This window comes from Salvelinus fontinalis, chromosome 11, assembly GCF_029448725.1.
Source record: "Salvelinus fontinalis isolate EN_2023a chromosome 11, ASM2944872v1, whole genome shotgun sequence".
NCBI lineage: Eukaryota > Metazoa > Chordata > Actinopteri > Salmoniformes > Salmonidae > Salvelinus > Salvelinus fontinalis.
In genome coordinates this window covers 2409632-2424631 of record NC_074675.1, presented here as the reverse complement: position 1 = coordinate 2424631, position 15000 = coordinate 2409632, and the positions used below count along the sequence as shown (strand labels likewise).

The 15000-nt window shown below is 54.8% G+C and overlaps 1 protein-coding gene across 1 annotated transcript in view; it reads right to left on the bottom strand.

Annotated features, from left to right (window-relative positions):
• LOC129864882 (ELKS/Rab6-interacting/CAST family member 1-like) overlaps nucleotides 1-15000 on the bottom strand; it is a 169715-nt gene that overhangs the window by 67455 nt on the left and 87260 nt on the right. The window lies entirely within an intron of this gene.

Genomic DNA, 15000 nt, shown 5'->3' with positions numbered 1-15000 from the left:
AGATGGGGACAGCATGGGACAGGACAGGACAGGGCTGGAAAGAGATGGGGACAGCATGGGACAGGACAGGGCTGGAAAGAGATGGGGACAGCATGGGACAGGGCAGGGCTGGAAAGAGATGGGGACAGCATGGGACAGGACAGGACAGGGCTGGAAAGAGATGGGGACAGCATGGGACAGGACAGGGCTGGAAAGAGATGGGGACAGCATGGGACAGGACAGGGCTGGAAATAGATGGGGAGAAGAGAGAGGGCGAGACGTCCCCTCATCCTGGTCAACATTAGGGAGAGAACGAGGGAGAAAGAGGGAAAGAACCTGGGCTTTCTTCGGTCTTGTTTCTCCAGTGCGCATTATGAATTGTGTCATAGGACTGCTGAGTCACGTCTGGAGGGAGGGGGGGGACGTATATATTTTCATGTGGTCTTGGGCAAACGTTTTCACTGGACCCGCTTGAGTGACCCAGTCGTCTTCACACAGCCAGGCCGTAAATCCACAACCCACTGAGTGATCCGTGTCACCAAACACACAGCACAGAGGAGACTGTGTGATGGAAATACCCCTGGTCGTGTGTGTGTGCGTGTGTGTGTGTGTGTGTGTGTGTGTGTGTGTGTGTGTGTGTGTGTGTGTGTGTGTGTGTGTGTGTGTGTGTGTGTGTGTGTGTGTGTGTGTGTGTGTGTGTCCGTGTGTGTCCGTGTGTGTGTGTGTGTGTGTGTGTGTGTGTGTGTGTGTGTGTGTGTGTGTGTGTGTGTGTGTGTGTGTGTGTGTGTGTGTGCGTTCCCTACATCTGTCTATGTTCCCTTAATTACCGAGGCTCATTACATGGGCAGGGTGAGTGGGTTTGGCAGCTCCACACATCATGAGGACAAGTACCAAAATAAGGAGTGACTGTCTCTGTCCTCCTAGTAGAGAGGGGGAACGGGGTCTCTGTCCTCCTAGTAGAGAGGGGAATGGGGTCTCTGTCCTCCTAGTAGAGAGGGGAACGGGGTCTCTGTCCTCCTAGTAGAGAGGGGAACGGGGTCTCTGTCCTCCTAGTAGAGAGGGGAATGGGGTCTCTGTCCTCCTAGTAGAGAGGGGAATGGGGTCTCTGTCCTCCTAGTAGAGAGGGGAACGGGGTCTCTGTCCTCCTAGTAGAGAGGGGAAAGGGGTCTCTGTCCTCCTAGTAGAGAGGGGAACGGGGTCTCTGTCCTCCTAGTAGAGAGGGGAACGGGGTCTCTGTCCTCCTAGTAGAGAGGGGAAAGGGGTCTCTGTCCTCCTAGTAGAGAGGGGGAAGGGGTCTCTGTCCTCTAGTAGAGAGGGGAACGGGGTCTCTGTCCTCCTAGTAGAGAGGGGAACGGGGTCTCTGTCCTCCTAGTAGAGAGGGGAAAGGGGTCTCTGTCCTCCTAGTAGAGAGGGGAACGGGGTCTCTGTCCTCCTAGTAGAGAGGGGAACGGGGTCTCTGTCCTCCTAGTAGAGAGGGGAACGGGGTCTCTGTCCTCCTAGTAGAGAGGGGAACGGGGTCTCTGTCCTCCTAGTAGAGAGGGGAACGGGGTCTCTGTCCTCCTAGTAGAGAGGGGAAAGGGGTCTCTGTCCTCCTAGTAGAGAGGGGAACGGGGTCTCTGTCCTCCTAGTAGAGAGGGGAACGGGGTCTCTGTCCTCCTAGTAGAGAGGGGAACGGGGTCTCTGTCCTTCTAGTAGAGAGGGGAACGGGGTCTCTGTCCTCCTAGTAGAGAGGGGAACGGGGTCTCTGTCCTCCTAGTAGAGAGGGGGAAGTGGTCTCTGTCCTCCTAGTAGAGAGGGGGAACGGGGTCTCTGTCCTCCTAGTAGAGAGGGGGAAGGGGACTCTGTCCTCCTAGTAGAGAGGGGAACGGGGTCTCTGTCCTCCTAGTAGAGAGGGGGAATGGGGTCTCTGTCCTCCTAGTAGAGAGGGGAAGAGGTCTCTGTCCTCCTAGTAGAGAGGAGAACGGGGTCTCTGTCCTCCTAGTAGAGAGGGGAAAGGGGTCTCTGTCCTCCTAGTAGAGAGGGGAACGGGGTCTCTGTCCTCCTAGTAGAGAGGGGAATGGGGCTCTGTCCTCCTAGTAGAGAGGGGAACGGGGTCTCTGTCCTCCTAGTAGAGAGGGGAACGGGGTCTCTGTCCTCCTAGTAGAGAGGGGAACGGGGTCTCTGTCCTCCTAGTAGAGAGGGGAACGGGGTCTCTGTCCTCCTAGTAGAGAGGGGAACGGGGTCTCTGTCCTCCTAGTAGAGAGGGGAACGGGGTCTCTGTCCTCCTAGTAGAGAGGGGGAAGGGGTCTCTGTCCTCCTAGTAGAGAGGGGAAAGGGGTCTCTGTCCTCCTAGTAGAGAGGGGACGGGGTCTCTGTCCTCCTAGTAGAGAGGGGAACGGGGTCTCTGTCCTCCTAGTAGAGAGGGGAACGGGGTCTCTGTCCTCCTAGTAGAGAGGGGAACGGGGTCTCTGTCCTCCTAGTAGAGAGGGGAACGGGGTCTCTGTCCTCCTAGTAGAGAGGGGAACGGGATCTCTGTCCTCCTAGTAGAGAGGGGAACGGGGTCTCTGTCCTCCTAGTAGAGAGGGGAACGGGGTCTCTGTCCTCCTAGTAGAGAGGGGAACGGGGTCTCTGTCCTCCTAGTAGAGAGGGGAAAGGGGTCTCTGTCCTCCTAGTAGAGAGGGGAACGGGGTCTCTGTCCTCCTAGTAGAGAGGGGAACGGGGTCTCTGTCCTCCTAGTAGAGAGGGGAAAGGGGTCTCTGTCCTCCTAGTAGAGAGGGGAACGGGGTCTCTGTCCTCCTAGTAGAGAGGGGAACGGGGTCTCTGTCCTCCTAGTAGACAGGGGAACGGGGTCTCTGTCCTAATAGTAGAGGGGGGAACGGGGTCTCTGTCCTCCTAGTAGAGAGGGGGAACGGGGTCTCTGTCCTCCTAGTAGAGAGGGGAACGGGGTCTCTGTCCTCCTAGTAGAGAGGGGAACGGGGTCTCTGTCCTCCTAGTAGAGAGGGGGAATGGGGTCTCTGTCCTCCTAGTAGAGAGGGGGAAGGGGTCTCTGTCCTCCTAGTAGAGAGGGGAACGGGGTCTCTGTCCTCCTAGTAGAGAGGGGAATGGGGTCTCTGTCCTCCTAGTAGAGAGGGGAATGGGGTCTCTGTCCTCCTAGTAGAGAGGGGAACGGGGTCTCTGTCCTCCTAGTAGAGAGGGGAACAGGGTCTCTGTCCTCCTAGTAGAGAGGGGGAATGGGGTCTCTGTCCTCCTAGTAGAGAGGGGAAGGGGTCTCTGTCCTCCTAGTAGAGAGGGGAACGGGGTCTCTGTCCTCCTAGTAGAGAGGGGAACGGGTTCTCTGTCCTCCTAGTAGAGAGGGGAACGGGGTCGCTGTCCTCCTAGTAGAGAGGGGAACGTGGTCTCTGTCCTCCTAGTAGAGAGGGGAACGGGGTCTCTGTCCTCCTAGTAGAGAGGGGAACAGGGTCTCTGTCCTCCTAGTAGAGAGGAGAACGGGGTCTCTGTCCTCCTAGTAGAGAGGGGGAACGGGGTCTCTGTCCTCCTAGTAGAGAGGGGAACGGGGTCTCTTCAGCTCAGCGGAGGCGTGCTGTGCTGCCGGGCTGTATAAATAGTGGATGACTCTAACTGATGTCCAATACTTCACCAACAGCCCCAGTCTTTACAGTAACACTTAAAAGAGATCTGTGGTAGGTCAGATGCTGTTTCAACTGGCCGTGGAGAATCACTACTGTTTCCTCTGTAGAGACAGTTATGTCCTGTGTCCGTGGCTACAGGTTGCAAATAGTTATTGTTTTTGTGACACCAATTTTATTTGATTCATGTTATACTATATTTCTGTATCTTATCTTATTTTTGGTTTGTTTCTGTCATTGTCTGATGCCCTGTGGGGGGTGTGGAGGGGGGGGGGGGGGGGGTAAAGGACTGGGGATGTTATATTGTTATGGTTGTCAATGGTTTATGTTCTCAAACCTGAAAACATACAGAAAGTATATATAAAACAAGAGAACACCAGACAGAGAGGATGGAGAGGAGGAGGAGAACACCAGACAGAGAGGATGAAGAGGAGGAGGAGAACACCAGAGACAGAGAGGATGAAGAGGAGGAGGAGAACACCAGAGACAGAGAGGATGGAGAGGAGGAGGAGAACACCAGAGACAGAGAGGAGGGAGAGGAGGAGGAGAACACCAGACAGAGAGAGAGGATGGAGAGGAGGAGGAGAATACCAGAGACAGAGAGGAGGGAGAGGAGGAGGAGAACACCAGAGACAGAGAGGAGGGAGAGGAGGAGGAGAACACCAGAGACAGAGAGGAGGAGAGGAGGAGGAGAACACCAGAGACAGAGAGGAGGGAGAGGAGGAGGAGAACACCAGAGACAGAGAGGATGGAGAGGAGGAGGAGAACACCAGAGACAGAGAGGAGGAGGAGAACACCAGAGACAGAGAGGAGGAGAGGAGGAGGAGAACACCAGACAGAGAGGAGGAGAGGAGGAGGAGAACACCAGAGACAGAGAGGATGGAGAGGAGGAGGAGAACACCAGACAGAGAGGAGAGGAGGAGGAGAACACCAGACAGAGAGGATGAAGAGGAGGAGGAGAACACCAGAGACAGAGAGGAGGAGAGGAGGAGGAGAACACCAGACAGAGAGGATGAAGGGGAGGAGGAGAACACCAGACAGAGAGGATGAAGAGGAGGAGGAGAACACCAGACAGAGAGGATGAAGAGGAGGAGGAGAACACCAGAGACAGAGACGATGGAGAGGAGGAGGAGAACACCAGACAGAGAAGAGGAGAGGATGAGGAGAACACCAGACAGAGAGGAGGAGGAGAACACCAGAGACAGAGAGGAGGAGAGGAGGAGGAGAACACCAGACAGAGAGGATGAAGAGGAGGAGGAGAACACCAGAGACAGACAGGATGGAGAGGAGGAGGAGAACACCAGAGACAGAGAAGAGGAGAGGAGGAGGAGAACACCAGACAGAGAGGAGGGAGAGGAGGAGGAGAATACCAGAGACAGAGAGGATGGAGAGGAGGAGGAGAACACCAGACAGAGAGGATGGAGAGGAGGAGGAGAACACCAGAGACAGAGAAGAGGAGAGGAGGAGGAGAACACCAGACAGAGAGGAGGGAGAGGAGGAGGAGAACACCAGAGACAGAGAAGAGGAGAGGAGGAGGAGAACACCAGACAGAGAGGATGGAGAGGAGGAGGAGAACACCAGACAGAGAAGAGGAGAGGAGGAGGAGAACACCAGAGACAGAGAGGATGGAGAGGAGAACACCAGAGACAGAGAGGAGGAGGAGAACACCAGACAGAGAGGAGGGAGAGGAGGAGGAGAACACCAGAGACAGAGAGGAGGGAGAGGAGGAGGAGAACACCAGAGACAGAGAGGAGGAGAGGAGGAGGAGAACACCAGAGACAGAGAGGAGGGAGAGGAGGAGGAGAACACCAGAGACAGAGAGGATGGAGAGGAGGAGGAGAACACCAGAGACAGAGAGGAGGAGGAGAACACCAGAGACAGAGAGGAGGAGAGGAGGAGGAGAACACCAGACAGAGAGGAGGAGAGGAGGAGGAGAACACCAGAGACAGAGAGGATGGAGAGGAGGAGGAGAACACCAGACAGAGAGGAGAGGAGGAGGAGAACACCAGACAGAGAGGATGAAGAGGAGGAGGAGAACACCAGAGACAGAGAGGAGGAGAGGAGGAGGAGAACACCAGACAGAGAGGATGAAGAGGAGGAGGAGAACACCAGACAGAGAGGATGAAGAGGAGGAGGAGAACACCAGACAGAGAGGATGAAGAGGAGGAGGAGAACACCAGAGACAGAGAGGATGGAGAGGAGGAGGAGAACACCAGACAGAGAAGAGGAGAGGAGGAGGAGAACACCAGACAGAGAGGAGGAGGAGAACACCAGAGACAGAGAGGAGGAGAGGAGGAGGAGAACACCAGACAGAGAGGATGAAGAGGAGGAGGAGAACACCAGAGACAGACAGGATGGAGAGGAGGAGGAGAACACCAGAGACAGAGAAGAGGAGAGGAGGAGGAGAACACCAGACAGAGAGGAGGGAGAGGAGGAGGAGAATACCAGAGACAGAGAGGATGGAGAGGAGGAGGAGAACACCAGACAGAGAGGATGGAGAGGAGGAGGAGAACACCAGAGACAGAGAAGAGGAGAGGAGGAGGAGAACACCAGACAGAGAGGAGGGAGAGGAGGAGGAGAACACCAGAGACAGAGAAGAGGGGAGGAGGAGGAGAACACCAGACAGAGAGGAGGGAGAGGAGGAGGAGAACACCAGACAGAGAGGAGGGAGAGGAGGAGGAGAACACCAGACAGAGAAGAGGAGAGGAGGAGGAGAACACCAGAGACAGAGAGGATGGAGAGGAGAACACCAGAGACAGAGAGGAGGAGGAGAACACCAGACAGAGAGGATGGAGAGGAGGAGGAGAACACCAGAGACAGAGAAGAGGAGAGGAGGAGGAGAACACCAGACAGAGAGGATGGAGAGGAGGAGGAGAACACCAGAGACAGAGAAGAGGAGAGGAGGAGGAGAACACCAGACAGAGAGGATGGAGAGGAGGAGGAGAACACCAGAGACAGAAAAGAGGAGAGGAGGAGGAGAACACCAGAGACAGAGAGGATGGAGAGGAGGAGGAGAACACCAGAGACAGAGAAGAGGAGAGGAGGAGGAGAACACCAGACAGAGAGGAGGGAGAGGAGGAGGAGAACACCAGACAGAGAAGAGGAGAGGAGGAGGAGAACACCAGAGACAGAGAGGATGGAGAGGAGGAGGAGAACACCAGAGACAGAGAGGAGGAGGAGAACACCAGACAGAGAGGATGGAGAGGAGGTGGAGAACACATGAGACAGAGAGGATGGAGAGGAGGAGGAGAACACCAGACAGAGAGGAGGGAGAGGAGGAGGAGAATACCAGAGACAGAGAGGAGGGGAGGAGGAGGAGAACACCAGAGACAGAGAGGATGGAGAGGAGGAGGAGAACACCAGAGACAGAGAGGATGGAGAGGAGGTGGAGAACACATGAGACAGAGAGGATGGAGAGGAGGAGGAGAACACCAGAGACAGAGAGGATGGAGAGGAGGAGGAGAACACCAGAGACAGAGAGGATGAAGAGGAGGAGGAGAACACCAGAGACAGAGAGGAGGAGAGGAGGAGGAGAACACCAGAGACAGAGAGGATGGAGAGGAGGAGGAGAACACCAGACAGAGAGGATGAAGAGGAGGAGGAGAACACCAGAGACAGAGAGGATGAAGAGGAGGAGGAGAACACCAGAGACAGAGAGGATGAAGAGGAGGAGGAGAACACCAGAGACAGAGAGGATGGAGAGGAGGTGGAGAACACCAGAGACAGAGAGGATGAAGAGGAGGAGGAGAACACCAGAGACAGAGAGGATGGAGAGGAGGAGGAGAACACCAGACAGAGAAGAGGAGAGGAGGAGGAGAACACCAGACAGAGAGGAGGAGGAGAACACCAGAGACAGAGAGGAGGAGAGGAGGAGAACACCAGACAGAGAGGATGAAGAGGAGGAGGAGAACACCAGACAGAGAGGATGAAGAGGAGGAGGAGAACACCAGAGACAGAGAGGATGAAGAGGAGGAGGAGAACACCAGAGACAGAGAGGATGAAGAGGAAGAGGAGAACACCAGAGACAGAGAGGATGAAGAGGAGGAGGAGAACACCAGAGACAGAGAGGATGAAGAGGAGGAGGAGAACAACAGAGACAGAGAGGAGGAGGAGAACACCAGACAGAGAGGATGGAGAGGAGGAGGAGAACACCAGAGACAGAGAAGAGGAGAGGAGGAGGAGAACACCAGACAGAGAGGAGGGAGAGGAGGAGGAGAATACCAGAGACAGAGAGGATGGAGAGGAGGAGGAGAACACCAGACAGAGAGGATGGAGAGGAGGAGGAGAACACCAGAGACAGAGAAGAGGAGAGGAGGAGGAGAACACCAGACAGAGAGGAGGGAGAGGAGGAGGAGAACACCAGAGACAGAGAAGAGGAGAGGAGGAGGAGAACACCAGACAGAGAGGAGGGAGAGGAGGAGGAGAACACCAGACAGAGAGGAGGGAGAGGAGGAGGAGAACACCAGACAGAGAAGAGGAGAGGAGGAGGAGAACACCAGAGACAGAGAGGATGGAGAGGAGAACACCAGAGACAGAGAGGAGGAGGAGAACACCAGACAGAGAGGATGGAGAGGAGGAGGAGAACACCAGAGACAGAGAAGAGGAGAGGAGGAGGAGAACACCAGACAGAGAGGATGGAGAGGAGGAGGAGAACACCAGAGACAGAGAAGAGGAGAGGAGGAGGAGAACACCAGACAGAGAGGATGGAGAGGAGGAGGAGAACACCAGAGACAGAAAAGAGGAGAGGAGGAGGAGAACACCAGAGACAGAGAGGATGGAGAGGAGGAGGAGAACACCAGAGACAGAGAAGAGGAGAGGAGGAGGAGAACACCAGACAGAGAGGAGGGAGAGGAGGAGGAGAACACCAGACAGAGAAGAGGAGAGGAGGAGGAGAACACCAGAGACAGAGAGGATGGAGAGGAGGAGGAGAACACCAGAGACAGAGAGGAGGAGGAGAACACCAGACAGAGAGGATGGAGAGGAGGTGGAGAACACATGAGACAGAGAGGATGGAGAGGAGGAGGAGAACACCAGACAGAGAGGAGGGAGAGGAGGAGGAGAATACCAGAGACAGAGAGGAGGAGAGGAGGAGGAGAACACCAGAGACAGAGAGGATGGAGAGGAGGAGGAGAACACCAGAGACAGAGAGGATGGAGAGGAGGTGGAGAACACATGAGACAGAGAGGATGGAGAGGAGGAGGAGAACACCAGAGACAGAGAGGATGGAGAGGAGGAGGAGAACACCAGAGACAGAGAGGATGAAGAGGAGGAGGAGAACACCAGAGACAGAGAGGAGGAGAGGAGGAGGAGAACACCAGAGACAGAGAGGATGGAGAGGAGGAGGAGAACACCAGACAGAGAGGATGAAGAGGAGGAGGAGAACACCAGAGACAGAGAGGATGAAGAGGAGGAGGAGAACACCAGAGACAGAGAGGATGAAGAGGAGGAGGAGAACACCAGAGACAGAGAGGATGGAGAGGAGGTGGAGAACACCAGAGACAGAGAGGATGAAGAGGACGAGGAGAACACCAGAGACAGAGAGGATGGAGAGGAGGAGGAGAACACCAGACAGAGAAGAGGAGAGGAGGAGGAGAACACCAGACAGAGAGGAGGAGGAGAACACCAGAGACAGAGAGGAGGAGAGGACGAGAACACCAGACAGAGAGGATGAAGAGGAGGAGGAGAACACCAGACAGAGAGGATGAAGAGGAGGAGGAGAACACCAGAGACAGAGAGGATGAAGAGGAGGAGGAGAACACCAGAGACAGAGAGGATGAAGAGGAGGAGGAGAACACCAGAGACAGAGAGGATGAAGAGGAGGAGGAGAACACCAGAGACAGAGAGGATGGAGAGGAGAACACCAGAGACAGAGAGGATGAAGAGGAGGAGGAGAACACCAGAGACAGAGAGGATGGAGAGGAGGTGGAGAACACCAGAGACAGAGAGGATGAAGAGGAGGAGGAGAACACCAGAGACAGAGAGGATGAAGAGGAGGAGGAGAACAACAGAGACAGAGAGGATGAAGAGGAGGAGGAGAACAACAGAGACAGAGAGGAGGAGGAGAACACCAGACAGAGAGGATGGAGAGGAGGAGGAGAACACCAGAGACAGAGAAGAGGAGAGGAGGGGGAGAACACCAGACAGAGAGGAGGGAGAGGAGGAGGAGAATACCAGAGACAGATAGGATGGAGAGGAGGAGGAGAACACCAGACAGAGAGGATGGAGAGGAGGAGGAGAACACCAGAGACAGAGAAGAGGAGAGGAGGAGGAGAACACCAGACAGAGAGGAGGGAGAGGAGGAGGAGAACACCAGAGACAGAGAAGAGGAGAGGAGGAGGAGAACACCAGACAGAGAGGAGGGAGAGGAGGAGGAGAACACCAGACAGAGAGGAGGGAGAGGAGGAGGAGAACACCAGACAGAGAAGAGGAGAGGAGGAGGAGAACACCAGAGACAGAGAGGATGGAGAGGAGAACACCAGAGACAGAGAGGAGGAGGAGAACACCAGACAGAGAGGATGGAGAGGAGGAGGAGAACACCAGAGACAGAGAAGAGGAGAGGAGGAGGAGAACACCAGACAGAGAGGATGGAGAGGAGGAGGAGAACACCAGAGACAGAGAAGAGGAGAGGAGGAGGAGAACACCAGACAGAGAGGATGGAGAGGAGGAGGAGAACACCAGAGACAGAAAAGAGGAGAGGAGGAGGAGAACACCAGAGACAGAGAGGATGGAGAGGAGGAGGAGAACACCAGAGACAGAGAAGAGGAGAGGAGGAGGAGAACACCAGACAGAGAGGAGGGAGAGGAGGAGGAGAACACCAGACAGAGAAGAGGAGAGGAGGAGGAGAACACCAGAGACAGAGAGGATGGAGAGGAGGAGGAGAACACCAGAGACAGAGAGGAGGAGGAGAACACCAGACAGAGAGGATGGAGAGGAGGTGGAGAACACATGAGACAGAGAGGATGGAGAGGAGGAGGAGAACACCAGACAGAGAGGAGGGAGAGGAGGAGGAGAATACCAGAGACAGAGAGGAGGAGAGGAGGAGGAGAACACCAGAGACAGAGAGGATGGAGAGGAGGAGGAGAACACCAGAGACAGAGAGGATGGAGAGGAGGTGGAGAACACATGAGACAGAGAGGATGGAGAGGAGGAGGAGAACACCAGAGACAGAGAGGATGGAGAGGAGGAGGAGAACACCAGAGACAGAGAGGATGAAGAGGAGGAGGAGAACACCAGAGACAGAGAGGAGGAGAGGAGGAGGAGAACACCAGAGACAGAGAGGATGGAGAGGAGGAGGAGAACACCAGACAGAGAGGATGAAGAGGAGGAGGAGAACACCAGAGACAGAGAGGATGAAGAGGAGGAGGAGAACACCAGAGACAGAGAGGATGAAGAGGAGGAGGAGAACACCAGAGACAGAGAGGATGGAGAGGAGGTGGAGAACACCAGAGACAGAGAGGATGAAGAGGAGGAGGAGAACACCAGAGACAGAGAGGATGGAGAGGAGGAGGAGAACACCAGACAGAGAAGAGGAGAGGAGGAGGAGAACACCAGACAGAGAGGAGGAGGAGAACACCAGAGACAGAGAGGAGGAGAGGAGGAGAACACCAGACAGAGAGGATGAAGAGGAGGAGGAGAACACCAGACAGAGAGGATGAAGAGGAGGAGGAGAACACCAGAGACAGAGAGGATGAAGAGGAGGAGGAGAACACCAGAGACAGAGAGGATGAAGAGGAGGAGGAGAACACCAGAGACAGAGAGGATGAAGAGGAGGAGGAGAACACCAGAGACAGAGAGGATGGAGAGGAGAACACCAGAGACAGAGAGGAGGAGGAGAACACCAGACAGAGAGGAGGGAGAGGAGGAGGAGAACACCAGAGACAGAGAGGAGGGAGAGGAGGAGGAGAACACCAGAGACAGAGAGGAGGAGAGGAGGAGGAGAACACCAGAGACAGAGAGGAGGGAGAGGAGGAGGAGAACACCAGAGACAGAGAGGATGGAGAGGAGGAGGAGAACACCAGAGACAGAGAGGAGGAGGAGAACACCAGAGACAGAGAGGAGGAGAGGAGGAGGAGAACACCAGACAGAGAGGAGGAGAGGAGGAGGAGAACACCAGAGACAGAGAGGATGGAGAGGAGGAGGAGAACACCAGACAGAGAGGAGAGGAGGAGGAGAACACCAGACAGAGAGGATGAAGAGGAGGAGGAGAACACCAGAGACAGAGAGGAGGAGAGGAGGAGGAGAACACGAGACAGAGAGGATGAAGAGGAGGAGGAGAACACCAGACAGAGAGGATGAAGAGGAGGAGGAGAACACCAGACAGAGAGGATGAAGAGGAGGAGGAGAACACCAGAGACAGAGAGGATGGAGAGGAGGAGGAGAACACCAGACAGAGAAGAGGAGAGGAGGAGGAGAACACCAGACAGAGAGGAGGAGGAGAACACCAGAGACAGAGAGGAGGAGAGGAGGAGGAGAACACCAGACAGAGAGGATGAAGAGGAGGAGGAGAACACCAGAGACAGACAGGATGGAGAGGAGGAGGAGAACACCAGAGACAGAGAAGAGGAGAGGAGGAGGAGAACACCAGACATAGAGGAGGGAGAGGAGGAGGAGAATACCAGAGACAGAGAGGATGGAGAGGAGGAGGAGAACACCAGACAGAGAGGATGGAGAGGAGAAGGAGAACACCAGAGACAGAGAAGAGGAGAGGAGGAGGAGAACACCAGACAGAGAGGAGGGAGAGGAGGAGGAGAACATCAGAGACAGAGAAGAGGAGAGGAGGAGGAGAACACCAGACAGAGAGGAGGGAGAGGAGGAGGAGAACACCAGACAGAGAGGAGGGAGAGGAGGAGGAGAACACCAGACAGAGAAGAGGAGAGGAGGAGGAGAACACCAGAGACAGAGAGGATGGAGAGGAGAACACCAGAGACAGAGAGGAGGAGGAGAACACCAGACAGAGAGGATGGAGAGGAGGAGGAGAACACCAGAGACAGAGAAGAGGAGAGGAGGAGGAGAACACCAGACAGAGAGGATGGAGAGGAGGAGGAGAACACCAGAGACAGAGAAGAGGAGAGGAGGAGGAGAACACCAGACAGAGAGGATGGAGAGGAGGAGGAGAACACCAGAGACAGAAAAGAGGAGAGGAGGAGGAGAACACCAGAGACAGAGAGGATGGAGAGGAGGAGGAGAACACCAGAGACAGAGAAGAGGAGAGGAGGAGGAGAACACCAGACAGAGAGGAGGGAGAGGAGGAGGAGAACACCAGACAGAGAAGAGGAGAGGAGGAGGAGAACACCAGAGACAGAGAGGATGGAGAGGAGGAGGAGAACACCAGAGACAGAGAGGAGGAGGAGAACACCAGACAGAGAGGATGGAGAGGAGGTGGAGAACACATGAGACAGAGAGGATGGAGAGGAGGAGGAGAACACCAGACAGAGAGGAGGGAGAGGAGGAGGAGAATACCAGAGACAGAGAGGAGGAGAGGAGGAGGAGAACACCAGAGACAGAGAGGATGGAGAGGAGGAGGAGAACACCAGAGACAGAGAGGATGGAGAGGAGGTGGAGAACACATGAGACAGAGAGGATGGAGAGGAGGAGGAGAACACCAGAGACAGAGAGGATGGAGAGGAGGAGGAGAACACCAGAGACAGAGAGGATGAAGAGGAGGAGGAGAACACCAGAGACAGAGAGGAGGAGAGGAGGAGGAGAACACCAGAGACAGAGAGGATGGAGAGGAGGAGGAGAACACCAGACAGAGAGGATGAAGAGGAGGAGGAGAACACCAGAGACAGAGAGGATGAAGAGGAGGAGGAGAACACCAGAGACAGAGAGGATGAAGAGGAGGAGGAGAACACCAGAGACAGAGAGGATGGAGAGGAGGTGGAGAACACCAGAGACAGAGAGGATGAAGAGGAGGAGGAGAACACCAGAGACAGAGAGGATGGAGAGGAGGAGGAGAACACCAGACAGAGAAGAGGAGAGGAGGAGGAGAACACCAGACAGAGAGGAGGAGGAGAACACCAGAGACAGAGAGGAGGAGAGGAGGAGAACACCAGACAGAGAGGATGAAGAGGAGGAGGAGAACACCAGACAGAGAGGATGAAGAGGAGGAGGAGAACACCAGAGACAGAGAGGATGAAGAGGAGGAGGAGAACACCAGAGACAGAGAGGATGAAGAGGAGGAGGAGAACACCAGAGACAGAGAGGATGAAGAGGAGGAGGAGAACACCAGAGACAGAGAGGATGAAGAGGAGGAGGAGAACAACAGAGACAGAGAGGATGAAGAGGAGGAGGAGAACACCAGACAGAGAGGATGAAGAGGAGGAGGAAAAGAAGAGAGAAAACAAACAGAGCAGGATGAGTGTGTGACGGGGGGCGTGCTCTTAATGAACCCTGGGTAATGCTCACTATGTGTATGTACGGACAACAGGCCTATAGGGATCACTTTCAGAACTATTTAAAAGTGATTTAAAAGCGTATTTCCAGGTAAATGCCCCAAAAATGTCATTTTGGCTCGGCTAGCTTGGCTGGCTCCTCCTGGGTTGAATAGTTAAATAGTTGTTAGTCTCTCTTTCCTGTTCTGGCTGTGGGGTTTATCCCCTGGTGTTCCTGTGGCCGGGGTTAACATTGGACCTGGATATAGAGCAGGTGGCATAAATAACTATCTATGTCTCTGCCTTCCTGCATGGGTTTGTGTGTTAGAGAAAGAGACTGAGCACCAGCAGTCCCCATCCAGTCTGCTCCCTGTACCCAGCCTTCCTCTCCCACAGCCTGGCCCTGCGTGCTGGCCCCTGGCCATAGATCCTGGATCATTAAGCCTGGAAGTCCCCTCACACACACACACACACACACACACACACACACACACACACACACACACACACACACACACACACACACACGAACACTAGCTCTATGAGTCTGGAAGTCCCTGGAAGCGGAGGGCCCCTACTAGAGCCCAGATATAATGAACCTCAAGGGGGAAACTAAAGCTCCACCCTGCCTGAAGCCTGGTGGTGCCCAGCCTGGACCGGACCAGGACTGTGTCCCAAATAGAACCCTACTGCCTACCCTACTTTTGACCAGGGCCCATCAGGTCATAGCCCAGGTGAACGAGGGGGAACCAGACCGTGACACGTCCACCCTACACCCCTTCCTGGGGTGGAGTCAGGCAGTGACTCGGGTGGGGAGGAATGGATGTGGAGGAGACAGCATTGTATGGTTGGGTCCCGAGCCCAGGTTCACTCATTAGGAAATGTCTTGTGTATAAAAAGCTCTTTGTTAATGAAGTTATTGTAAAACAAACCATTAGGAGACTCTACAGGAGTTTTATTGTGATTAAGAGTGACAGGGAGGAGAAGGAGGAAATACATCCACGGCCAAAACTCCATTAGTGGACAGAAAGGGAGTGACCTCATTG